Raw genomic sequence first — 27,342 nt, 5'->3', positions numbered from 1 at the left:
GCAGTCTTTCCACGACACAGAACTCGGGTTATGAGCCCATGCTGAAGCCTGTGCCAGCATTGTCCACGCTGATATTGCTACCCGTGCTGGCTAGATTAGAGCTAGCATGGGTATGCTAATCCATGCTACAAATACACTTTAACTTGCAGCCTCCTGACACATTCTTTCTTTTTCTCCAGCTTGGGGCATTGCCCTGCTTCCCTGCAGAGAGGTGTGGGGAAGTCATTCTCTTTGCGAGTTATCTTCAGTCATTGAGGCTTCCATTCAAATGTGGTGATTCTAGCCCAGACAGTCCTAGTGGTGCTATGTCTGGAATACCTAGCCCTGATCTCCCATGTCCCACGGAGAAAATCAATTATTTTCCCCAACAGGCAGTGATAATGAGAGGACTGGCACAGACTCACACAGATAGTCCATAAAAATATTTCAGAAAATTGCCACTTCCATCACCCTCATCCATCACACACTCCCCTCCCCATCACCTCCTCCACACACACACATACACACACATGTGCTCCCCTACTCCTCACCCCCTCACCACACAGTCAGGTCCCCCTCACCGATACCCCTCTCTCCACACAAACTCTTCATCCCCCCATCCTCCCTCTGACAGCTCCCCTTCCCCTTCCCCTCTCTAAAACAACCAATTCTACCTCCCCAGATCAGAGTGGAAGAATTTAAGTCTAAGCTATTTAAATCACCAATTTTCATCACATATTAAATAACTAATTTTAACCTTGCTTTGCCTTTCTACTTTCTTTTTTCCCCCTCAAGAAAGGTTGGTTCTCATTGGTTGGTAACAATTAAAACATGTTGACTTGCATGTAAATATAGCCTCCACCCTAAGACTGCGTGAGACAGTGTGTGTGTTGGGGGAGTGAGTGTGTCAGCGTGCTGTCTCTGTGAGCAGAGCACTCACCAGCCTGAACGCTTGTTCAGACAGCGGCACCCATCCCTGACCCAGAGGCAGCTGCAGAGACAGGCTCCCCCTGTTCCCCGACCACAGCTCAGAGGCGACCAGGTACACGGGAGGGGGACACCCTGACATCAGCACCCTCCCCCCCGCTCTGTGCAGCAGAAAGGAGGCAGACTCCCAGTCCGGAGCAGCTGGGGCAGCTCCATGGGGGACAGAGGGGAGGCAGCGGGAGCAGCAGTGGAGCAGAGCAATGGGAGGAAGAGAACAGTGAAACCCGCCCCCCACAAAAAATAAAAAAAGAAGAGCAGGGGGAGGAACAGACGGAGGCTCCTGCACAGAGGCGCTGGAACGGGGGGGCCAGGCGGCCACAGCCCCATCACTTGCAAAAGTCAGAGGGCTGTGCCCTGGCAATATTTCCTGGACATAAGGGCAAGTGACGGGGAGGAATGCATGGAGAGGAGCGAGTTGGCGGTGGGGTCTTGGGGGGAAGAGGTGATGTGGGGGCGGGGCCTCAGGGGAACCCACACCTCCAGAAGAGGAAGGAGAGGCGGGCGGAGGAGGATGAAGCCGGGATCCTAGTTTTCCCACTGCCAGATCCCCCTGTCTCATGTGAAGAAAGGTTCCATCTACACTAACCTGGGGGAGTTCACCCAAACAGGCTTCCCTTCCCACCAGCAAGAAAGTAGATCTGGATTTCCAGACCAGACAACAGCCAAGCAGAAGGGAAATAGATTGCCAGGAATGGGACACGCTTACTTCTGTACCAGATAGGAACGGATCTGAGAAGCTCTTTGACGATGACCGGTGTTTTGTGTGCGTGTGTGTGTGTCGGGGGATGGGGCAGGGGAATCACAGAATAACTACAACATCTCTCTCTTGCACACACAAAGGCTTCCAACAAAACTCCCCTCCCAACCTCTCCCTCATGCATGGTCCCATCCCCTATCACACACCTCTAAAACACAAGCACTCCCCATCCTGCCAGCCATCCTTGTGTCCTCGTCCCCCCATCAAGAACAAATGTGCTTCATTCATAGATTCATAGATATTAAGGTCAGAAGAGACCATTATGATCACCTAGTCTGACCTCCTACACAACGCAGGCCACAGAATTTCACCCACCACTCCTGCAAAAAACCTCACACCTATATCTGTGCGATTGAAGTCCTCAAATCATGGTTTAAAGACTTCAAGGAGCAGAGAATCCTCCAGCAAGTGACCCGTGCCCCATGCTACAGAGGAAGGCGAAAAACCTCCAGGGCCTCTTCCAATCTGCTCTGGAGGAAAATTCCTTCCCGACCCCAAATATGGCGACCAGCTAAACCCTGAGCATATGGGCAAGATTCACCAGCCAGATACTACAGAAAATTCTTTCCTGGATAACTCAGATCCCACCCCATCTAATATCCCATCACAGGCCACTGGGCCTATTTACCATGAATATTTAATTACCAAAACCATGGTATCCCATCATACCATCTCCTCCATAAACTTATCGAGTTTAATCCTAAAGCCAGATAGATCTTTTGCCCCCACTGTTTCCCTTGGAAGGCTATTCCAAAACTTCACTCCTCTGATGGTTAGAAACCTTCGTCTAATTTCTAGTCTAAATTTCCTGGTGGCCAGTTTATATCCATTTGTTCTTGTGCCCACATTGGTACTGAACTTAAATAATTCCTCTCCCTCTCCGGTATTTATCCCTCTGATATATTTATAGAGAGCAATCATATCTCCCCTCAACCTTCTTTTAGTTAGGCTAAACAAACCAAGCTCCTTGAGTCTCCTTTCATAAGACAAGTTTTACATTCCTCGGATCATCCTAGTAGCCCTTCTCTGTACCTGTTCCAGTTTGAATTCATCCTTCTTAAACATGGGAGACCAGAACTACACACAGTATTCCAGGTGAGGTCTCACCAGTGCCTTGTATAACGGTACTAAAACCTCCTTATCCCTACTGGAAATACCTCTCCAGATGCATCCCAAGACCGCATTAGCTTTTTTCACGGCCATATCACATTGGCGGCTCATAGTCATCCTATGATCAACCAATACTCCAAGGTCCTTTTCCTCCTCCGTTACTTCTAATTGATGCGTCCCTAGCTTATAACTAAAATTCTTGTTATTAATCCCTAAATGCATGACCATACACGTCTCACTATTAAATTTCATCCTATTACTATTACTCCAGTTTACAAGGTCATCCAGATCCTCCTGTAGGGTATCCCTGTCCTTCTCTAAATTGGCAATACCTCCCAGCTTTGTATCATCCGCAGACTTTATTAGCACACTCCCACTTTTTGTGCCGAGGTCAGCAATAAAAAGATTAAATAAGATGGGTCCAAAAACCGATCCTTGAGGAACTCTACTGGTAACCTCCCTCCAGCCTGACAGTTCACCTTTCAGTAGGACCCGTTGTAGTCTCCCCTTTCACCAATTCCTTATCCACCTTTCAATTTTCATATTGATCCCCATCTTTTCCAATTTAACTAATAATTCCCCATGTGGCACGGTATCAAATGCCTTACTGAAATCTAGGTAAATTAGATCCACTGTGTTTCCTTTGTCTAAAAAATCTGTTACTTTCTCAAAGAAGGAGATCAGGTTGATTTGGCACGATCTACCTTTTGTAAAACCATGTTGTATTTTGTCCCATTTACCATTGACTTCAATGTCCTTAACTACCTTCTCCTTCAAATTTTTTTCCAAGACCTTGTATACTACAGATGTCAAACTAACAGGCCTATAATTAGCCGGATCACGTTTTTTCACTTTCTTAAAAATAGGAACTATGTTAGCAATTCTCCAATCATACGGTACAACCCCTGAGTTTACAGATTCATTAAAAATTCTTGCTAATGGCTTGCAATTTCCTGTGCCAAATCATTTAATATTCTTGGATGAAGATTATCTGCCCCCCCCCACCCCCGATTTAGTCCCATTAAGCTGTTTGAGTTTCGCTTCTACCTCAAATATGGTAATTTCTACCTCCATATCCTCGTTCCCATTTGTCATGCTACCATTATCCCTAAGATCCCCTTTAGTCTTATTAAAGACTGAGGCAAAGTATTTGTTTAGATATTGGGCCATGCCTAGATTATCCTTGACCTCCACTCCATCCTCAGTGTTTAGTGGTCCCACTTCTTCTTTCTTTGTTTTCTTCTTATTTATATGGCTATAGAACCTTTTACTATTGGTTTTAATTCCCTTTGCAAGGTCCAACTCTACTTGACTTTCAGCCTCTCTCACTTTATCCCTACATGTTCTGACCTCAATAAGGTAGCTTTCCTTGCTGATCCCACCCTTCTTCCACTCCCTGTATGCTTTCTGCTTTTTCTAAATCACCTCTCTGAGATGCTTGCTCATCCAGCTTGGTCTACAGCTCCTGCCTATGAATTTTTCCCCCTTTCTTGGGATGCAGGCTTCCGATAGCTTCTGCAGCTTTGATTTAAAATAATCCCAGGCCTCCTCTACCTTTAGATCCATAAATTCTTCAGTCCAATCCACTTCCCTAACTAATTTCCTTAATTTTTGAAAGTCAGCCCTTTTGAAATCAAAAACCCTAGTTGCAGATTTATTTTTGTTAAACCTTCCGTTAAGTTTGAACTGAATTAGCTCATGATCACTTGAGCCAAGATTATCCCCTACAACCATTTCTTCTATGAGGTCCTCACTACTCACCAAAACCAAATCTAAAATGGCATCCCCTCTAGTCGGTTCAGCAACTACTTGATGAAGGAATCCATCAGCTATCGCATCTAGGAAAATCTGAGCCCTATTATTATTACTAGCACTCATCCTCCAGTCTATATCTGGGAAGTTAAAGTCTCCCATGATCGCACAGTTTCCATTAGTATTTACTTTAATAAAAACATTGAAGAGGGCTGTATCCATATCCAAATTAGATCCCGGCGGTCTATAGCACACCCCAAGCACTATCCCAGGGGAGGCTCTAATAGTTTTCTTCCCCAATGTAATTTTTGCCCAGACGGACTCTGTCTTATCCATTTCATCGCTTCTTATTTCTTTACATTCTACCTCATCATTGATATACAATGCTACTCCACCACCTTTACCTTTATTTCGGTCTTTCCTAAACAGCACATACCCTTCAATACCTGTAGTCCAGTCATGACTACTATTCCACCATGTTTCTGTTATCCCTACAATATCTGGTTTCACTTCCTGCACCAGTAGCTCTAGTTCCTCCATTTTGTTACCTAGGCTCCTCACATTGGTGTACAAACATCTTAATTTTTGCTGTTTGGCCTCACTCACATTCTGTACCTATTAGGCACGGTCATTCTACAGCCAGTATAACCTATCAGACTGGTATCTACACTGCCCTTCCTCCTACCCACGGCTGTATCCTTTCTTACTTTGTTTTCTTCCCTCTCAATGCTAAATTCCGGCGTGGAGATTACCTGGACATCTCCCAACCATCTCCCCCAAATTCCTAGTTTAAAACTCTCTTAATCAGTTGTGCCAGCCTCCATCCTAGAAGTCTATTTCCTTCCCTACTCAGATGAAGTCCATCGCGAGAGAACTGTCCTCTGTCCATGAATGCCTCCCAGTGGCCATACATCCCAAAGCCGTCCTTATAGCATCACTGACTAAGCCATCTGTTGATAGTCATAATCTCGTCACACCTTTGTTGCCCTTCTCTAGGAACAGGCAGAATCCCACTAAAGATCACCTGAGCCTCAATTTCCTTAAGTGTCTTCCCCAACCTAGCATAGTCTCCCTTAATACTTTCCAGCGAGAATCTAGCCGTATCATTTGTTCCCACATGAAGGATAATTAGGGGATTCTTTCCCGCTCCCTCTAGAATCTTTTTCAACCTCAGGTCTACATCCCGTATCTGAGCACCTGGAAGACAGCACACCCTCCTATTTTCTGGATCAGCTCTGGTTACAGGCCTATCTATTCTTCTCAGTAAAGAGTCCCCAGTCACATAGACCTGTCTTTTCCTAGTGACGGTGCTATTCTCCAGTCTATCCCCTGTTCCCTCTGGCTGCAAGTTCTTTCCATTCCTATTCTCCCTTGTAATCCTCTTTAACCCATCCTGTATCCTCCTGGGGCTCATATTTGGTGTAATCTCCATTAACTCTTACCCTTTTCCTATAGGACTAGCTGCTCTTCTCTTCTTCCTTGTCCTTCCACCTTCAATGACTACCTGCTGAGCCCCTTCTTCATTTTCCAACTCTGCATACCTATTCTTAAGCTCTATTTCTCCTTCACTAGCCCGTCTTTTCCTCTACCTGGTTCTTTTAGTCACATGCTTCCACTGACCACTTTCCTCACCCAGTCTCCCCTCAGAATTACTCAGTCCTGCTTCCATCTGCAAGTCTGAGCTTTTCCCTTCAGCTGCCTCATGTCTTTGCTCCATAATCTGCTCAAACCCCTTCCTAAACTCTACCAGACTTTCCACCTGCATCTCCAAACCTCGGATCTTTTCCTCCATCAGCTCTATCAGACGGCACTTCATGCAGACAAAACTCTTACCAGGTAGCCCCTCCAGGATCATATACATACCGCAGCTTCCACATCCAGTCATCTTCATTATGTCTTCCACTACATGGGTCATTCCCTCTGCTGCCTCTGTATCTGTCATAGCCTTCCCACCTAAATCCTGTTAATCTGGAAAACACAAACCACCCCAAAACACCACCACCCACAGCAAAACACAAGCACCACAAGACAAACTCTCCTTTCAACTCCCACTCAAACGCCCCTGTTTACAGCTCTGTTTGCTGGCTCCTGTGCCGCTGCACGACTGGCTGCTACCTTTATAGGACCCCTAGTCAGTGAAGCCCCGCCCCCTAATCAGGGCTCAGCTTCTCTCCCAGCACAAAGCCCCTACAAGCCTCTACACATACAAATACTACCAATACAAAACCAAACACAAATACCTTCTCCTCCAACAGAACTCCCACTCAGACAAAAGGCTGAGTGTATATCACTAACTTAAAGACAGAAACGTTACAAGGAAGTTATAATTAGGAATAGTAAAAAGTGGCCATTCATCATTAAAAAATATTCAAACATAACCAGTTATAAGATTTCAGTGAGTTTTAACCTCAAGGGAACTTTGAAGAGGTTGTATTATTCTGTATTAAGATCATTTGGAAAGGGGGGGAGAGAAGCAATGAAAGAAGGTCTGATACCAGGTGCTCAATTTCTTCAATGATTGATTTTTAATTATTTTTCACTCGTAAAGAAACTATTTACTTGTAAGCTGCTCTGAATATACATTCTGTGAATATTCACACACCAGCAAAACAAGCCTCCCTTGGGACCTGGTCCATACAAATGAGATGATTGCATGGCGCAGGCCATTTCTCATCTACCTGGTGCTATCGACACACTCATTCTCTGCACGTGGTACCCTCCTCAACAGGGACTAAGGTGCTGCATTGGCATCCAGATAATTCCTGGATCAATTCAAGTTGTTGTGGTTGATCCATACGGATTCAATTCCAAAAGGTGCTGAGCAATCTGGCCCAATCAGGCATGTGCCTAAGAGATTTTCCTGGTGGGAGCCAGAGTGCTCGGCCCCTGGCAGAGTTGAGCTCTAAAGCCCCCTATGATCTGCATATTTGAGAGATGGCTTCTCTTCTTTGCTGAGCTTGAATCAGCAGCCCTAGGTTTCCAAGCATAGAGGAGAGAGCAGGGTGTTTTCAGAGAGTCCTTGACTATGGAACTCATTTCCTACATTGGTCCATCCAAGCAAACTTTTACAGGGAAACCCCACTCACAACAATGCATGTTAGCAGTGCTTACAGACTAAGAAGTCAATAAAACTCACAAAATTAGACAGTGGAAACACAGCAGGCAGACAGTCCATGACTTTATTTACACTAGCAAAGGTAGAAAGAGTGAAAGTAGGAATTCTACAACAGGCTGGATAACAAATGTGACACAAATAGACCAACATTATACAAATACACCAATGTATATGACCCAATTTCCCTTCACAAAAGATACTTCCCTCAAGCGTGATGGTAATTAAGCATTGGAACAACTTACCAAGGGTTATGGCAGATTCTCCATCACTGGAAACTTTCAAATCAAAATTGGATGTTTTCTTAAAGATCTGCTCTAGTGCAAACAGAAATTAATTCAGGGAAGTCCTAGGGTCTTGTGTTATATAGGAGGTCAGAATGGTCCCTTCTGACATTGAAATCTATGAAACTCCCAACACACAAGAAATGTTATTACCCTGTGATGATTATTTGATTATATGAGCAGATGCATGCAATGCCCCAAGGGAAAATGTGTTATAAATGGTTTTAGGACTCCTGTGACGGAAGCTTGTGCTTCCAAGGATGGGAATCTGCAGAGGCAATTTTTAGTGAAGAACCTAATCTAAGGTGTTCCTTTTCAGGGCCCCACTGCAGAGCCCATTAACAGCAATGGGAACTTTTGGATCAGGCCCTTGTTGTATTATAAAATTGCCAAATGAAATAATTTCCAGGAAAACTGATCAACAGTTGCAGGCTCTGATGACTGAGTTTAGGGACAATGAGATTTTTTCATGTTGGATATTTTTTTAAAAGGAAATGTTCCTATATAATCCTACTTAAAACACACTTATTATTGCATAAAGAAGGCTTTCTTCAAGCTCTCCAATACTTGATCTCTTGTTATTCTTTCCCAGTCCCCTGGCAGATCTGCTGGTTCAGCATAGTACTCTCTAGCAAACTTCTGATTGAAGGTCTTAAAAACAAACTTCCAGTAATCGCAAGCCTCAATGCTGGGATCTGGCTGAATGCACCAGTCTGGGTAATAATGGCGATAATCTTTGTAGGGATGAAGTTTCCAATCTGTGTCTTTATTTTTGAATCTGCGATTGGAAACCACAGTGGAAGAGCACAGAGAGTATGTTAGTTTATTTGTGTTGTCATCCATGTATGATCCTAAACCTTGAGGACGATGTATTGATGCAAAGTGCTCCTTGTGATCATTGCCTCCTCCTTCACAGGGCACTCCACAGAAGGGACACCATTTCTCACAGCCAAACACATGGGTAAAGATTTCATCCTGGGGCTTCACTGACAGATGGGAGAGCTTGGACTCAATTGCCCAATCTTTATATTCAGATAAAATTTGTTGTTCCAGAGAAGGAAGAAACATTTGGATAAAATCAGAAAACTGGTCAGCATTTGCTGTATTTCCAAACCATATCCCTACTAAGCTGCCCTGGGAGATGACAAGATCCTTTTCAAACACTCTGTGAAAGTTGTCCAAGAAGGCAAAAACTCCATTGGTATCATCATCTCTGGAGTTTTCCAGGAAATTCCAGATTTTTCTTATGATTTTGGACAGAATTTTTTCCTCCATAGCCACCAAACTTGCCTTCCCTGGCCAACCAGGTATCTATGTGTCCAGGTTTTGACAAACTCTTTGTGGTTATTAATATATTTCCAATAGTTATCAAAGTTTTCCTCTTCCAGTAGCATTTTCAGTACAGTAAATTGGAAAAACTTCCGGCTACTGTATTCATTGAGAATGTTGTTCATTATTTCTATTCCAAGTCTTTTATTAACATAATCCTCAAGGGCAGGTTTGAGACATTGATAACAGAATTCCCTGGCCTTGTTTTGGCAGGAAGCTTTCTCAAGGTAAAAATCTCTGAAATTGGAGAAACACTGAGACTTTAGTTTTTCCAGCCGTTGCTGAGGATCATGTTCTTTGATAAAATCTTCATGCATCTTCTGAAAACTCCAAGCTGCCGTCCCCAAAATGTGAAGTTTCAAGTCAAATTCAAAGCAAGTGCTAATGGGTCTCTTCTGAACATCCTGTTGCTGGAGCCTCTCATTGATCATACACAGCAACTCCCTGCAGTAGGTTTCACTGTAATCTACCTTGGAATTGACCTTTTCTTTGATATAACTCATACACTTTTCTTTTATGGTTTTAAAAGTTTCTTCTGTTCTATTTAAACTTTGTGGTATGAAGCACTGTGGTATGAACCATTGTACTATGGATGTGAAATAACTCTTCCACTCTTCCTTTATGAATTTAAAAGGTTCTTCTATTTTATTTAAACTTTGTGGTATGGACCAGTGTGGTATGAAACATTGCATTATGGCTCTGATAAATATTTGTATAATATAGCTCAAACTAAAGAAAAATTTGAAGATTAAGTTTTGATTTTTCTTTGTAACACACTTCATTCTATAACTCAGGCTTCCAGCTTCTTGTAGCTTCTGATTGATGGCACTGCCTCGATTCTTCAGATCATTTTTCAGCTGGAATGCCATATCATGATAAATATCTTGTTTCTGTAAAGGAGTGAATGATAATCCAGAAAATGCTTCTTCCCACACCTTTTCAAATTCTCTTTTAATTTCCTTATTGTCTAGTTTACGTTCTCGTTTCCTGCAATCTCTCAACAGTCTGTCAATTTTCCCTTGGATAATTTCCATGCACTGAGACTGGATACTGTCTAACTTGTGTCGGCCTACATGAATTCGAATAACTTCCTCACACTTGCTGACTGAGTAAGTTTCAAGTTCCTTTTTGAGGCCCTTTATACTCATACAGAAATCTTCCCTGTATTTTTCAATCTCGTGCAGATGTGCTGATCCACTTTCAAAATAGAGTTTTAAATGATCCAAAAATATCTCTTCTCTCTGCCTCAGTTTCTCAAGTGCCTCACTCTTTAGCTTGGTTAAGACATTGGAGTCTAGTTTCTCTGGTGGCTGATTCTGAATACAAGTTTCTTTTTTAGATACCCAGAGATGCATCTCCTTGCGGAAATCCCATTCCCACTCTGCATATCTCATAGACAGCTGGTTATAGGCTTCAGCTACCAGGCTATTTCTGAAGCTGAAGATGAATTTTTCATGTTTTACAGCATTCCACAGACTCCTCACCCATTCAATAAACTGTGGAATCTCCCTAGGGGATCTGGTATGGGAAAGACTTGTGATAAATTCAAATAGATATTTCTTTAACTCATAATTTTTTTTACTGTATCCTGTGTTCACGGAAACCATAGGAGGGACTCCATGCCACAGCCCAGGGATGTACCAATTGTGTTTCTCTGCCTCATAGTCCATAATATCACAAAATGCCATTTCCTGGTTTTGTTTTTCCATCTTTGCTGCAGCTTTCATCATTTCATCCAGCTGTTCCAGGAGGTGTTTCCTGTCCCTCATGTTTTGGTCATGCGCAGACACATCACTGACATTCTGATGGACAAATTGGCAGTTGGGTTTTTGTCCTATTTCCTCCATTCTGAGAAAGGCATGGACCACAATTTGCAGAATATCTTTCATTTCAGTGGCATTTTCCATGGCCATGTTAACAATGGTTATGTCACTTAACCCAATCACCAGGGTGGCCAGCTCATTGTCATGTTCATAACCATCCTCCAGCTTGGCCAGTTCAGGGACTTTCAAGCCTTCTGTGTCTATCACCAGGATGAAATCACAGCCCAGTTTCTGCTGAAACTTCTCTGCCACTTTAATGAGTGACATGAAGGCTCCTCGTGTACATTGGCCACTGCTCACTGCAAACTGCAGGCCAAACATGGTGCTGAGGAGGGTGGATTTCCCAGTGCTCTGCACTCCCAGCACCATTAGAACCACCATTCTGGACCTCTCCCCGAGCTTGGTATAGAGCTGAGTCAGAACATCTGTCACCCACTGCAGTGGGATGTTGGAGGCATCTCCATCAATCAGCTCCATGGGAAACCCTTCCAGCATCAGGTCAGCTGCTATGCCTGGGAAATGGATGAATTTCCTCTGGCTTCTCAGTATTTTGCCTTCTTTATCCATTGAACATTCAGCCTCATACAGCTGACCCAGCTCACGAATAAAATGCTCAACCCCTAGGGAACCAGAAGAGATTAATGTATCTAGTTCTGCTAGATGTTGTGGATTATTCTCTAAATATTCACATTTCTCTTTATATTCACGTCTTTTTTCAGACAGATACTCTCTGGCAGTATAATCCAGACTGAATTTCATCCATTTGAGGAAGTAGTGCTTTTCCAATGGAAGTAAGCGTTCTAGTCCATTAATAAATGTTGTCATTCCTCCACTGATGGAGCATTTATTCTGCTGTGTGCGTAACTCCAGCAAATTACCTCTCACCTGAGATTTATAGACTTCTGTGAGGGTGTCCCCTTGCTCTTTCATTCTGCACAGCTCTTTTTCCATTTTCCCTACGTTTTTCCAGAAATCTCCTTGGAGTCTCAACTTATCTCTTTTGTACTTTGCAACATCTTTTATTTCTGCAGTGATCTCTTTTCCAAGTTTTCTCACTCTCTGACATTCTTCACTGTCCTCATCTACACAGATTCCCAATTCATGGGCTGTCACAGCCATATTCTCCATATTCACTCTCTTGGGAGATGACTTCATTATACTTGTGAGAGTGGATTGTATTTTTTTCACAAAATCAGATTTATTTTTATTGTTGCCTTTCACCAGCACTTGTGATTGTTTCAGTTTCAGCACCGGAGCTAACTTTTTCAAAAATCCCAGTGTTTCCTTGTCCTCTCGAGCCTGACCATAGAGGATGAAGTAATATTTTATGGCTGATCCCTGTGGAGATGATAACAGCATGTACTGTTTCTCACTGATGCGCTCAGTAACTATGAACACTGCCGAGGAGACCTCTGTTAAAAAGCGAAACTGCAACTGGTGCGACTCCATGTCTCCGCGCAGATTCGTCACCGCAACGGGTTCTGGGAAGAGATCTGAATTCTCCATCCCACCAGGGAAATACCAGGAAATCTCAACCAGCCCATCTGCCATATCTCGAGGGACGTTCCCAGACTCCACGTCCCGATGGATAAAGAAATCGTGATGCTGCTGGGAGGGGCTGAGAACCTCATTGAGGAGTTGGGACTTGGAAAAGCCGCAGCTGCCCATTCGCACAAAGGAAATGGTTGACATTTTGGTGAGCACCAGGCTCTCCTCTCTGAACCCTCTGCTCTCTGCCAGGGAGTGCGGCCTCCACTTCCTTACAATGTCCCTCATGGCCCACAGCATTAGGGTGCACTTGGGGGTGTCAAGGGCGGGTAGCAGCAGAGGGAGGGCAAACTGGCACAAGGACATTTTGGACAGGATCTCCTGCTGTAGGAAACTGTCTGAGCAAAGCAGAATGGCACAGAGAACATCGAGGGGGTGCAGAGAATCACCAGTGTCACTAAGAGAAAATATATTGTCATGGATATGTCCTCTCTCATTCTCACTGCTTCCTGCATCATCAAGATCCACATTCGTAAGGCTTGTGTTTCTAGCTGTCATATTCAGAGCCATGACCTTCCTCAAGAAATGCCACCCCAAATCTCCCAGTGTCTGAGCAGTCTGGTCCTTTAGACTTTCTGGGCTGATCTCCAGGACGTCACTCAGCCTGAGCTTCTTGCTCCTGTGCTGCTCCATCCCTAGCTTCAACAGAACTTTCTGAAAGTCTCTTTTTGCTGTAATAGAACGTTGAACAGAAATTTTAGACTCAAAGTTTTCTTAAATGTCAATACTAGTGTTTTGCATCTCTTTATTTTATCGTTGTGAATGATTATAGAACTGCAAAATACAATGTCCAAATTTTTACAAATATGAGCCTAATTTTAGGCTCTTAAGGCCATATGTAGGTTCTTATGGGTGCGACTTTCAAGAATGTCTAAGTGACTTAGGCTATGTCTACTCTACCACTTTTGTTGGTAAAACTTCTGTCGGTCATGGGTGTGAAAAAACACCCTGTTGACTGACGTAAGTGACACTGACAGAAGCACCAGTGTGCACAGTGCTATGTCGGTGGGAGATGCTCTCCTGCCGACACAGCTACCTCCACTCATTGGGGGTGGTTTAATTATGGCAACAGAAGAGCTCTCTCCCATCAGCCAAGAGCGGCTATGTAGGAAACCTTACAGTGGGTCACCTGCAAGGGTACAGCTGTAGGTCTCTAGTGTAGACATGGCCTAAGTTATGTTGACTTACAGCCACCACAGTAATTGAACTTTCTGAAAGACGCTTTTTGCTGTGGAAGAATGTTGAACACAGGTTTTAGACTGAAAGTTTTCTTAAATGTAAATGAGTGTTTTGTATCTCTTTGTTTTCTTGTTGTGGTCCTAAGAACATGTGAATGATTATAGAACTGCAAAACACAATGACCATTTTTTTTACAAATCTGAGCCTAATTTTAGGCTCTTAAGACCATATGTAGGTGCCAATGGGTGCAACTTTCAAAGATGTCTTAGAGACTTAGAATCACAAATCACTTTGGAGACCACATCAGAGCTACTATAGCATACACTTTGGCTATTCAGATTCCAGTGTGCCATTACTATGTAAGAGGCCATTGACAGAGTACAAACTACTCAAGATAGAGGGGCAAAAGCTATTATTACAAATGCAATGCATTGCTGCTTCTGTGCCTCTGAGTAAATCATAATCGACTGATGTTCTCAGTGCTGTATTACTAAACCTTTTATGTCTTTAACCTTGTGACTCTGAGCTGGGATTTTAAATGTTGCAAAGGAAAAAAGCTAGTATTTGTGCCTTGTGTCTTCTTGGGTAAAGCTTTTAAACTAAAGTTCATGGTATTTGATGTCATTAGTTAAACATGTCAATAATATGGACAGAAGGAAAAATTATAAAAGGAAATACCTTTGGATAGGTCTGTCTCTGGGGCTGGCCGAGTTTCTGATTTTTGCCTTTGAGTTAAACAGTTCAGCAAGAAAAATCAGAGAAAAAACGTATTTTCTGTACTTAATCAAGAAAACTCCTTTTTCACTTTGCTGACACACGCAGGGCCAGACTGGCCAGCCCATTAAATCGGCTTTACATTATGTGACACCATTTTTCTTTCAGAAGCCATGCTGATGAATCTCTATTATATCACAACATGTCACACCTTGATTTAGCAGTTTGTTCAAGAAACGACTCTTCTGAAAATTCTGTCCATGACAGTGTCTCACTTTTACTACCTAAAATTAGCAAAAGTCCCTTACACCACTGTGTTACTCCATTTCTAAATCAATGTGACTCACTAGAGTTCAGTGGAGTTACCTGCTACCATAAAACTGGAATAATGCAATCAAGCCCTAGGCCTGGCATAGATCTCTCCACAGCATCCACTGTGTGGAGGGATTCTTCACACAGTTCTCCCTTTAAAAAAAAAATCTCACTTTTCTAAAGTTGAGTGTCAACCTGCTAATTTTATTTTCAGTACAGTTCCTCCCTGAGAATGTTGAATTCTTTTTCACTGAAAAATTCAGATTCAGGTCAACAGAAATATTTTACACATTTGTGTCCAATTTGCTTAATTGTTTTGATTGAAGAAAAAATACCAACAAAAAATAAAAAAATCCAAAATGTTTTGACTATTTGATTCAAAAACTTTTTTTTAATTTTAGTTCAATTTTTAAAAAAGTCAAACTAAACTTGAAAACAAAAAGTGTTTGCCCTGAAACAAAATATTTTTTTACTTTTTTTGGTTTGCTGAAATTTTTTTTAAAAAAAGTTTATTCCAGGTTGACCCAAAATATTTTTTTTAAATTTTGGTTCCATCACCAAACCCCCAAATCTGTTATATGTACTGCTGTAGCTGGGATCCTAGAGACCACAAGTTCCAGACTCACTTCTACTTACTGGGGGCGGTGGGGAGATGGGAGGCTGCAACACTGAACTCAGCCTCTGGATCTTCTTGAAGAGTTTCTTTTGACTTCATTTGTCCTTTTTTCATCATCTCTGGCGGTTTCTCACTGGTGGCCATTGCTTCCAAATGACAAGAGCTGAAATCATAATTAAACAGGACAGCAGAAGAAAATCTTTATAGAAATAAGAAAAGGAGTACTTGTGGCACCTTAGAGACTAACCAATTTATTTGAGCATAAGCTTTCGTGAGCTACAGCTCACTTCATTGGATGCATCCGATGAAGTGAGCTGTAGCTCAAGAAAGCTTATGCTCAATGAAGTGAGCTGTAGCTCACGAAAGCTTATGCTCAAATAAATTGGTTAGTCTCTAAGGTGCCACAAGTCCTCCCTTTCTTTTTGCGAATACAGACTAACACGGCTGTTACTCTGAAACCTGTTTATAGAAATAGAATATATGAAAAAGCCAGAGTTAGATTCAATTAAATGAGTAGCAATATGACAGCTACTTTCTTCAGTATCTGGGTATGTTATTTTTTGCTATGCCACTACAGAAAAGTTGTCTCTCCCCACCTTGGCACCTGCTGCTCTCTGCCTCAGTTTTCCATCTTCTGGCTCCAGTATGTTCAATCTTCCTCCCTTGAGCTGATTCTGGTGCTTCCAAAGGATTTAGTCTCTGGCCAAATAACAAAGACTGCCCACACCTTCCAGGGAGAAACAAATAGTCCAACAAAATAAATCTTACAGCAATTTCAGGCCCAGCCTTAGTTCAAGCACAATATGCCTTTCAGCCTCTTTCTGGGACTTAACCCATCCTTGGTTTCATTTACTCCTTCAGCTACTAGTGGCAAGGGGTATGACCTGTCTATGTAGCAGTGCACCTTCCTTGTACTATTAGCCTCAAGCTCTAGGTTCCTGCCTCTCTCTTTCCCAGGACTGATTCCCTCATGGCTGTCTTTCCAACCTCTCCTGCATACAGACACTTCCCCCAGGGTCCTACTGGCTCTTCCAGGCCTACCAAGCTCCTACCCTTCAGCCCTTCCCAACTCTTCCCTGGGTTTTCTAATAGGCCACTGTGAAAAGCCTGCCCCTCACCTGCTATGGCACATCCCACCCCACATGAGCTCAGAGCTTGCCCATTGCTCAACTGATCCCAGGCTTTGTTCAGTCATCTAACCCTTAGTTACAAGAGCCCTCCTGAATGGCTTTTGCAGTGGTTATGAACAGCTGCTGCCATTCCCAGGCACAAGGCTTAGTCCTTTGCCTGCCAGTCCAGCATTGGGGGTCTGCACAACCTGTTACCACTGAATCATTTGGGTTTTTCTGCCTAAAAAAAACCTAACAATATAATAATTAATAATTAATAATAATAAATTAACAATTTTGGATCATAACACCATAAACAATATTAAATGAAATGAAAAAAATCCAAAATAAAATAAAAATTGTGGGAGATGTCATTGTGTTGGGGTTTTGGCTTTTCTCATCCATTTTTGTTCTTGTTGTCATCGCTTTCCAAATAAAGATAGATAAATTTCAAAACCTTTAATTTCAAAATGGTTGAAAAACCAATTCTGACTTCTAAAAAATACTTTGCTTTGCCAAAACTATTCTCCGAATTCAACCAAAATTCACAAATAGCTTTGATAACTTGAAAAATGCCTTTTTCTGTGAATTTAATATTCATAAAATATATTTGCCCATTTCTACCTTCCTCACCCTGGGGACCTACCCACTGTGGCACCAATGCTGTATAAAATAACTAGTGTTACTAAGACAGTAACTCTAACAAGATCTATGTTTAGTGACGATTAAGGTGCCATCTGGAGACACCACATCCACCCAAAACCTTGAAAGAGTGGAATTAAGAAGCTAAGGGAAAAGTTACCAGAATTCCTTGCCAATTTCACATCACCTATCTTGCTGTTGGTAACACACTTCAACGGTCCATAAAGCTTTCACTTCCCACTCAGATACTGAGAAACAATACATACCTGAACTTCAGCAAACTTGTACTCACACAAAAACTTAACGATGACTTCACATGCTCTTGTATCAACATCTCAGCAAATATGATTCACACATTCCACACATTTGCAAAGTTATTCTGCCTTAACTTTACTGAGGTTGCTGGTAAGATTTTGTTTTAGAGAGACAAGGTGGGTGAGGTCACATCTCTTATTGGACCAACTTCTGTTGGTGAAAGAGAAAAGCTTTCCAGCTTCAATGTCCTGTGTAGATCAAAAGCTAACAGAATTTCATCCAATAAAAGATATTAACTTGCCCACCTTGTGTCTCTAATATCCTGGGACCAACATGGTTACAACAACTCTGCAAACAAGATTTTATTTTAATTACTATTAAAAGGATGCCTTATCAGAAACTGGAATATTTAAAAATGAATCAATATGTAAAAAAACCTCTAAAAGTTTCCAGTGTTCCTTAAGGATACGCTGGACGATTTGGATAAATAACAGTGTTCTGTAAGTATGAGAGAATGGAAAATATATTGCAAGAACATCTAAAGTTGTAGAAAATAATGCTGTTATATGGACTTATTCATTATAAATGGAGCTGGCAGCTCTGCCTATAGTTAAGGTTGCTTAACAGTTGCAATTATAAAACCCTGTTTTCAGTTGCTTATAACTTTGCCAGACTTCAACCTCTCAGGTTAAATTTTGGGGGATACTTTAAGGGAAAATGGCTCTGCCATTTCCAATAAAAAGATAAAGGGGCATAAACATAAACATAAAATATGTTTTGCTCACATTAAAAAATTCTTAGAATCATTTCATTAAGAAGATGTAGCAACTCCATACTTGAAGTTTGGCAGGAGGGTGTCAGGAATGTGTCAGGAATGTGCCTTTGACTGTTCACACAAAAACCCACCCATATTTGGCTGAGTTATAAGCCTCTCAAAATCTTAGTTGACACATGGTCAGTGGAGATTTCTTAGAGTTTGGCAGTTACATTTTCCAACAATCCATCCACACTGAGCATGCTTCAGCCCCCCACTGCACCTGTTTGCTAACCGGACTGCACATGTGCCATCCCTACAGTGTAAATGAGCAGGCTCCATCCCAAGGCTACAGGGGATGAACAGGACTTTCCATTCAGTTGCTCCCCACAGCAACCCCAGTGTCTCTCCTGTGCTCTCAATGGTTCTGCTTTTGGAACTTAAGAAAAGGAAGAACAGCACTTGAAAATTAGGAGATGCCAAAGTTAAGGTAGCTCATAGAATGTTAATTGGGTCCCTTTGTGTGTGGGGATTATGATACTGTCTTATAATTAATGATCACAAACATTCACAGGACACCATTTTCATTCCGTGCACAGTATCAACCTTAAGTCTGGCATTTCCAGCTCTTCAGTGCTTGACTTTGCAAATTTAACATGCTATTAATGTAGATGTTTGTGTGTAATTTGAGAAATAGTGTGTGATCCCATAATTAAAATCTATGTCATAAGGAATATGTACAAAGGGGCAGAGTTGTATGTGTAGGACAGAGAGTGTATTACCCACCTGAATTCTGGGAGAGTCAAGAAGGAGAAAGTAACAGCAGATATCAGCCATTTTTAGTAGAATTTTTCAGGAGGTGAGTCACCTGCAGGTACAAAGAGAGTGATGGACAGCCACTGATCTGACCACAGTCATGTACATTAGAACCACCCGGGAGACAAATGTCAGAAACAGCCAAGGGGCTCTGGATGCAGAGGCAGGAGGTGGGTGGTGATGGTGAGACCCTTCAAACTATGTTCTTTTTCCCTCTCAAATCACTCTCCCCTGCCTCCAAGACATTTAAAACGCGTTTCAAATTCAACCCTTGCCCAAATAATTCCATATTTGCCTTTGCTGCAGTAACACAACATTTCCAACCTTTCCATCACCATGCTAGGGCAGGGGATCAGCTAACTCAGAAAGGAGAGAGTTTCATATCCTCCTCCCCCTGCAGCAATGCACCCCCTAATGCTGCACTGGGGTCAGGACTGACCGAGAGGGGACAGCACCCACTACTGAGCCCTCCATTCTACTCCCTGCAGCACAGGACACCTAGCACTGCACTGGGACATTTGGGGTCAGCACTGACTGTGAAGGGAGAGTGCCCCCTACTGAGCCCCTGACCCACTCCCTGCAGCACCTCGGCTTTTGCCTAAAGGTCTTCCATCCAACTACTGCCTTTGTGTTACTTTACTTAGACTTAAAAAGTTAATCTCCAGTAGGAAGGCTGAAGGCATATTTCTCTTACTGTCATGAGTTTTATATTTGGAGAGTTAGTTTATCAATTTAACGTGATCATCCTATTCCTGGCTTCCCTCTTTTCCCTTATCCCAAAATGGCCACCATATGCCTTGAAGTTCAATGAGAGTGAAGGCAGCAAGATGGCTGACATTTCCCTACAGTTTCTGCATGCAGAACTGAGGCTACTCCTCGTAAAGATTGGCACCAACTCATGTCATATTCAATGAGAGTGAAACCTGGCTGCCCTCAGGAAAGGAGACTATTATCCTGTGGTTAGAGGGCTGGATAGGAGACCATGAGGAGACAGGGGAACATGAGGAGGATAAGAAAGTCTGAAGAGGTGCAAAGGGGGGCTGAGGAGCAGGGGACTGCAGGGGGAGCAGGAAAAGAGGGGGTGCAAACAAAACAGAGGAGCTGCAGGGGGAGACGGTGAGAATGTGGGGTGCAGGAGGGAGACTGAGGGATTCAGAGAAATGTGTGGGACATGGGAAGACTAGGGGGAACTAGAGAATGTGGGGAGCAGGAGGGAGATTACAGAGGTGCATGAGAAGACTGAGAGGGATGCAGGTGATGAGAGGCGGGTGAAGAGGATGGTAGCAGAGGGTAAGTGGGGACCCCTCAGGACAGGCATTTTTGCATGTGCATTTCAGGTTGAATTTTGTCCCTGAAATCTCCACACAGTTTGGGGGCAGACGCCATCCCCCTTAGGACTCACAAACCAAAAGGCAAAAAACCGTCCATCCCACCAGATGTATTAATGTTTGAAATCGCAGGCTTCTGAAGCCCATCTCATGATTTTTGCCAGTCTGACTGGTAATGTGTGAACACTGGGGGCTGACAGCACCATTGCTGTGGATCAGATTCTAGGAGTGTGCAGTGGCTGAGAGGGCGCAAAGAGCCTCACTCCCTCCTTGCATAGCCTGCATCAGTGCCAGGGATAACTGCAGTCCCTGGGCTTGTCTGCTGCATGGCTCCTACCTTATTGCACAAGGAGTGAGCTGTACTCTGCGCTGGGGAGAGGCTCTATGGGACAGTGGTTTTATTTAAACACTTTTATATAAGTATACTGTATAATCATTGTCCCCTTCTCCCCATTGAAGTCTGTGGCCATTCTCTCATCACCCCCCAGTCCCTGCCCCTCCCCCAACACCCTCATATATTGTATGAGCATTTCTACCCCCTAATTAAAGTTTCTGGGCATTTTATGCTCCTCCCCCTCCATTATAACCTACAAGCACTCTCTTTTTCACCATTGGTTGTGCTATGTACTATTGATAATTAGCTTTGTTTGTATCTTGGCCAGGGTCAATACCTGGACTCCCAATAACATTTTGGTATAGGATGGGGTTGCAATGAAAGGCAGGAGCTCTAGTAACCGTGATTTACATTGTTGAGTAAAAATACACCCATCTGTTTCATTTCACTTTGGATGTATTTGCTAAGTAAATCACGTTAATATCTGACACTGAAAACTTTCCTTAAATAGATGTAAGGAATTGGTTACAAAAGTTCTGTAATGTTCAAGAGAGGCACTAACCTGCACTTCTCTGTTCAAGTCAGGAGAGTTCTCTGCTCAGTCTGCTCTGCTCCTTATTTCATATCATGCAAAGAAAGTAGTAAGGAACCAGGAAACTGAAACTAAAATGAGTGAGAGCCAGGTGGGTTGAGACTTCCTGAGAGACAGCTGCAAATTACACCAGAGAATCAGAGAATAATAGAAGTGATGGGCTGGAAGGGACCTTGAGAATCATCAAGTCCAGCCCTCTGCACTGAGGCAGGACCAAGTAAACCTTGTCCTAGACCATCCCTGACAGGGGTTTGTCAAACCTGCTCTTAGAAACCTCCAGTGAGCGGGTATCCACAACCTCCCTTGGAAACCTGTTCCAGAAATTAACTACCTTTCGTTAGAAAGTTTTTCCTAAGATCTAACTTAAATTTCCTTTCCCATTACTTCTTGTCCTTCCTTCAGGGGACATGGAGAACAATTGGTCACCATCCTCTTTATAACAGTGCTTAACATATTTGAAGACTGTTATCAGGAAAGCCCCCTCAGCCTTCTTTTCTCAAGACTAAACCTGCCTAGTTTTTTTTTAACCTTTCCTCATAGGTCAGGTTTTCCAAACCTTTTATAATTTTTATTGCTCTCCTCTGGACTGTCTCCAGTGTATCCACATCTTTCCTAAAGTGAGGTGCCCAGAACTGGACAGAGTGCTCCAGCTGAGGCCTCAAGAGTGCCAGGTAGAGCAGGACAATTACCTCCCATGTCCTACATACAACGCTGCTGTTAAAACATCCCAGAACGATATTACATTTTTTTGCAACTGTATCACATTGTTGACTCGCATTAAATTTGTGCTCCACTATAAGCCCCAGTTCCTTTTCAGTACTACCAGCTAGCTAGTTTTTCCCCAGTTTATAGTTGTATATTTGATTTTTCTTTCCTAAGTATAGTACTTTGCATTGTCTTTATTGAATTTCATCTTGTTAATTTCAGACCAATTCTCCAATGTGTCAAGGTTATTTTAAGTTCTCATCCTCTCCTCCAAAGTGCTAGCAACCCCTCCCAGATTGGTGTCGTCCATAAATGTTATAATCATATTCTCCACTCCATTATCCAAGTCATTAATGAAAATATTGAATAGTACCACACCCAGGACTGACCTCTGTGGGACTTCACTAGCTATGTCCTCCTAGTTCCACAGTGAAACACTATTCTTTGAGCACAGGCTTTCAACCAGTTGTTCACCCACTTTATAGCAATTTCATCTAGACCCCATTTCCTTGCTTGCTTATGAGAATGTCATGTGGGACTGTGTCAAAAGCCCTACTAAAATCAAAGTCTACGATGTCTACTGCTTCCCACTATCCACTGGCCAGTAACCCTGTCCAAAAAAGAAATTCTGGTGGTTTGGTATGATTTGCTTTTGACAAACCCATGCTGGCTAATAACTCTATTATTACCCCTAGGTGCTTACAGATTGATGGTTTAATAACTTGCTCCAGTCTCTGTCCACGTATCAAAGTTAGGATAACTGGTCTATAATTTCCTCTGTCCTCTTTGATCCCCCTTTTAGAGAAAGTTATTGTGTTTGCCCATCTTCAGTCCTCAGGGACCTGATCTGTCTTGCATGAGTTCTTGAAGATAAGTGCTAACAGAATCTAGAATCAGACACAGTCCCCAAAATTCCATGCAGCAGTGGAGTTGATTAAGGGCTTGATTAAGAGCCCCCAAAATCTGTGTCTAATGCTATAAAATCTAGAGTTCCCCTTCTCTAACACACACAGACACATACATGTTGTGCAGTCCGTACTTCACCAAATACAGCAAAAAAGAAGAGAGATTTTGCAAGAGGAAAAAATAGTGTTGTTGCCCCGGTGTCTCTCTGCTTTCCTTGTGCACCCAACTAATTCTGGGTGAATGGGGGCAGTAGATTTCCATGAAGGAACTAAGGGTATGTCTACACTACGGAATAAGGTCGAATTTATAGAAGTCGGTTTTTTAGAAATCGGTTTTATATATTCGAGTGTGTGTGTCCCCACAGAAAATGCTCTAAGTGCATTAAGTGCATTAACTCGGCGGAGGGCTTCCACAGTACCGAGGCTAGAGTCGACTTCCGGAGCGTTGCACTGTGGGTAGCTATCCCACAGTTCCCGCAGTCTCCGCTGCCCATTGGAATTCTGGGTTGAGATCCCAATGCCTGATGGGGCTAAAACATTGTCGCGGGTGGTTCTGGGTACATATCGTCAGGCCCCCCTTCCCTCCCTCCTTCCCTCCGTGAAAGCAAGGGCAGACAATCGTTTCGCGCCTTTTTTCCTGAGTTACCTGTGCAGACGCCATACCACGGCAAGCATGGAGCCCGCTCAGGTAACCGTCACCTTATGTCTCCTGGGTGCTGGCAGACGCGGTACGGCATTGCTACACAGTAGCAGCAACCCATTGCCTTTTTGCAGCAGATGGTACAATACGACTGGTAGCCATCCTCGTCGTGTCCGAGGTGCTCCTGGCCACGTCGGCTGGGAGCGCCTGGGCAGATATGGGCGCAGGGACTAAATTTGGAGTGACTTGACCAGGTCATTCTCTTTAGTCCTGCAGTCAGTCCTATTGAACTGTCTTATGGTGAGCGGGCAGGTGATACGGATTGCTAGCAGTCCTATTGCATCATCTTCTGCTGGGCAGGCAAGAGATGAGGATGGCTAGCAGTCCTACTGCACCATCTTCTGCTGAGCAGCCATGAGATGTGGATGGCATGCAGTCCTTCTGCACCGTCTGCTGCCAGCCAAAGATGTAAAAGATAGATGGAGTGGATCAAAACAAGAAATAGACCAGATTTGTTTTGTACTCATTTGCCTCCTCCCCCGTCTAGGGGACTCATTCCTCTAGGTCGCGCTGCAGTCACTCACAGAGAAGGTGCAGCGAGGAAATCTAGCCATGTATCAATCAGAGGCCAGGCTAACCTCCTTGTTCCAATAAGAACAATAACTTAGGTGCACCATTTCTTATTGGAACCCTCCGTGCAGTCCTGCCTGAAATACTCCTTGATGTAAAGCCACCCCCTTTGTTGATTTTAGCTCCCTGAAGCCAACCCTGTAAGCCGTGTCGTCAGTCGCCCCTCCCTCCGTCAGAGCAACGGCAGACAATCGTTCCGCGCCTTTTTTCTGTGCGGACGCCATACCAAGGCAAGCATGGAGGCCGCTCAGCTCACTTTGGCAATTAGGAGCACATTAAACACCACACGCATTATCCAGCAGTATATGCAGCACCAGAACCTGGCAAAGCGATACCGGGCGAGGAGGCGACGTCAGCGCGGTCACGTGAGTGATCAGGACATGGACACAGATTTCTCTGAAAGCATGGGCTCTGCCAATGCATGCATCATGGTGCTAATGGGGCAGGTTCATGCTGTGGAACGCCGATTCTGGGCTCGGGAAACAAGCACAGACTGGTGGGACCGCATAGTGTTGCAGGTCTGGGACGATTCCCAGTGGCTGCGAAACTTTTGCATGCGTAAGCACTTTCATGGAACTTTGTGACTTGCTTTCCCCTGCCCTGAAGCTCATGAATACCAAGATGAGAGCAGCCCTCACAGTTGAGAAACGAGTGGCGATAGCCCTGTGGAAGCTTGCAATGCCAGACAGCTACCGGTCAGTTGGGAATCAATTTGGAGTGGGCAAATCTACTGTTGGGGCTGCTGTGATGCAAGCAGCCCACGCAATCAAAGATCTGCTGCTATCTTGGGTAGTGACCCTGGGAAATGTGCAGGTCATAGTGGATGGCTTTGCTGCAATGGGATTCCCTAACTGTGGTGGGGCCATAGACGGAACCCATATCCCTATCTTGGCACCGGAGCACCAAGCCGCCGAGTACATAAACCGCAAGGGGTACTTTTCAATAGTGCTGCAAGCTCTGGTGGATCACAAGGGACGTTTCACCAACATCAACGTGGGATGGCCGGGAAAGGTACATGACGCTCGCATCTCCAGGAACTCTAGTCTGTTTCAAAAGCTGCAGGAAGGGACTTTATTCCCAGACCAGAAAATAACTGTTGGGGATGTTGAAATGCCTATATGTATCCTTGGGGACCCAGCCTACCCCTTAATGGCATGGCTCATGAAGCCATACACAGGCAGACTGGACAGTAGTCAGGAGCTGTTCAACTACAGGCTGAGCAAGTGCAGAATGGTGGTAGAATGTGCATTTGGATGTTTAAAGGCGCGTTGGTGCAGTTTACTGACTCGCTTAGACCTCAGCGAAACCAATATTCCCACTGTTATTACTGCTTGCTGTGTGCTCCACAATATCTGTGAGAGTAAGGGGGAGACGTTTATGGCAGGGTGGGAGGTTGAGGCAAATCGCCTGGCTGCTGGTTACGCGCAGCCAGACACCAGGGCGGTTAGAAGAGCACAGGAGGCGTGGTACGCATCAGAGAAGCTTTGAAAACCAGTTTCATGACTGGCCAGGCTACGGTGTGAAAGTTCTGTTTGTTTCTCCTTGATGAAACCCCCCGCCCCTTGGTTCACTCTACTTCCCTGTAAGCTAACCACCCTCCCCTCCTCCCTTTGATCACCGCTTGCAGAGGCAATAAAGTCATTGTTGCTTCACATTCATGCATTCTTTATTCATTCATCACACAAATAGGGGGATGACTACCAAGGTAGCCCAGGAGGGGTGGTGGAGGAGGGAAGGAAAATGCCACACAGCACTTTAAAAGTTTACAACTTTAAAATTTATTGAATGCCAGCCTTCTTTTTTTTGGGCAATCCTCTGCGGCGGAGTGGCTGGTTGGCCGGTGGCCCCCCCCCCGCGTTCTTGGGCGTCTGGGTGTGGAGGCTATGGAACTTGGGGAGGAGGGCGGTTGGTTACACAGGGGCTGTAGTGGCAGTCTGTGCTCCAGCTGCCTTTGCTGCAGCTCAACCATACACTGGAGCATACCGGTTTGGTCCTCCAGCAGCCTCAGCATTGAATCCTGCCTCCTCTCATCACGCTGCCTCCACATTTGAGCTTCAGCCCTGTCTTCAGCCCGCCACTTACTCTCTTCAGCCCGCCACTTACTCTCTTCAGCCCGCCACCTCTCCTCCCGGTCATTTTGTGCTTTCCTGCACTCTGACATTATTTGCCTCCACGCATTCGTCTGTGCTCTGTCAGTGTGGGAGGACAGCATGAGCTCGGAGAACATTTCATCTTGAGTGCGTTTTTTTTTCTTTCTAATCTTCACTAGCCTCTGGGAAGGAGAAGATCCTGTGATCATTGAAACACATGCAGCTGGTGGAGAAAAAAAAAGGGACAGCGGTATTTAAAAAGACACATTTTATAAAACAGTGGCTACACTCTTTCAGGGTAAACCTTGCTGTTAACATTACATACATAGCACATGTGCTTTCGTTACAAGGTCGCATTTTGCCTCCCCCCACCGCGTGGCTACCCCCTCAACCCTCCCCCCTCCCTGTGGCTAACAGCGGGGAACATTTCTGTTTAGCCACAGGCAAACAGCCCAGCAGGAATGGGCTCCTCTGAGTGTCCCCTGAAGAAAAGCACTCTATTTCAACCAGGTGACCATGAATTATATCTCACTCTCCTGAGGATAACACAGAGAGATAAAGAACGGATGTTGTTTGAACGCCAGCAAACATACACTGCAATGCTTTGTTGTACAATGATTCCCGAGTACGTGTTACTGGCCTGGAGTGGTAAAGTGTCCTACCATGAAGGACGCAATAAGGCTGCCCTCCCCAGAAACCTTTTGCAAAGGCTTTGGGAGTATATCCAGGAGAGCCACGAATGCCAGGGCAAAGTAATCCTTTCACATGCTTGCTTTTAAACCATGTGTAGTATTTTAAAAGGTACACTCACCGGAGGTCCCTTCTCCGCCTGCTGGGTCCAGGAGGCAGCCTTGGGTGGGTTCGGGGGGTACTGGCTCCAGGTCCAGGGTGAGAAACAGTTCCTGGCTGTCGGGAAAACAGGTTTCTCCACTTGCTTGCTGTGAGCTATCTACAACCTCATCATCATCATCATCTTCTTCGTCCCCAAAACCTGCTTCCATATTGCCTCCATCTCCATTGAAGGAGTCAAACAACACGGC

At 44.1% G+C, this 27,342-nt stretch overlaps 1 pseudogene; it reads right to left on the bottom strand.

The window, feature by feature from the left end:
* Window positions 1-7,766: 7,766 nt before the first annotated feature.
* LOC119566259 lies at window positions 7,767-13,346 on the bottom strand (annotated as a pseudogene).
* Between the last annotated feature and the right edge of the window lie 13,996 nt (window positions 13,347-27,342).

This window comes from Chelonia mydas, chromosome 6 (genome assembly GCF_015237465.2).
Source record: "Chelonia mydas isolate rCheMyd1 chromosome 6, rCheMyd1.pri.v2, whole genome shotgun sequence".
NCBI lineage: Eukaryota > Metazoa > Chordata > Testudines > Cheloniidae > Chelonia > Chelonia mydas.
This window is presented reverse-complemented; position numbering and strand designations above follow the sequence as displayed.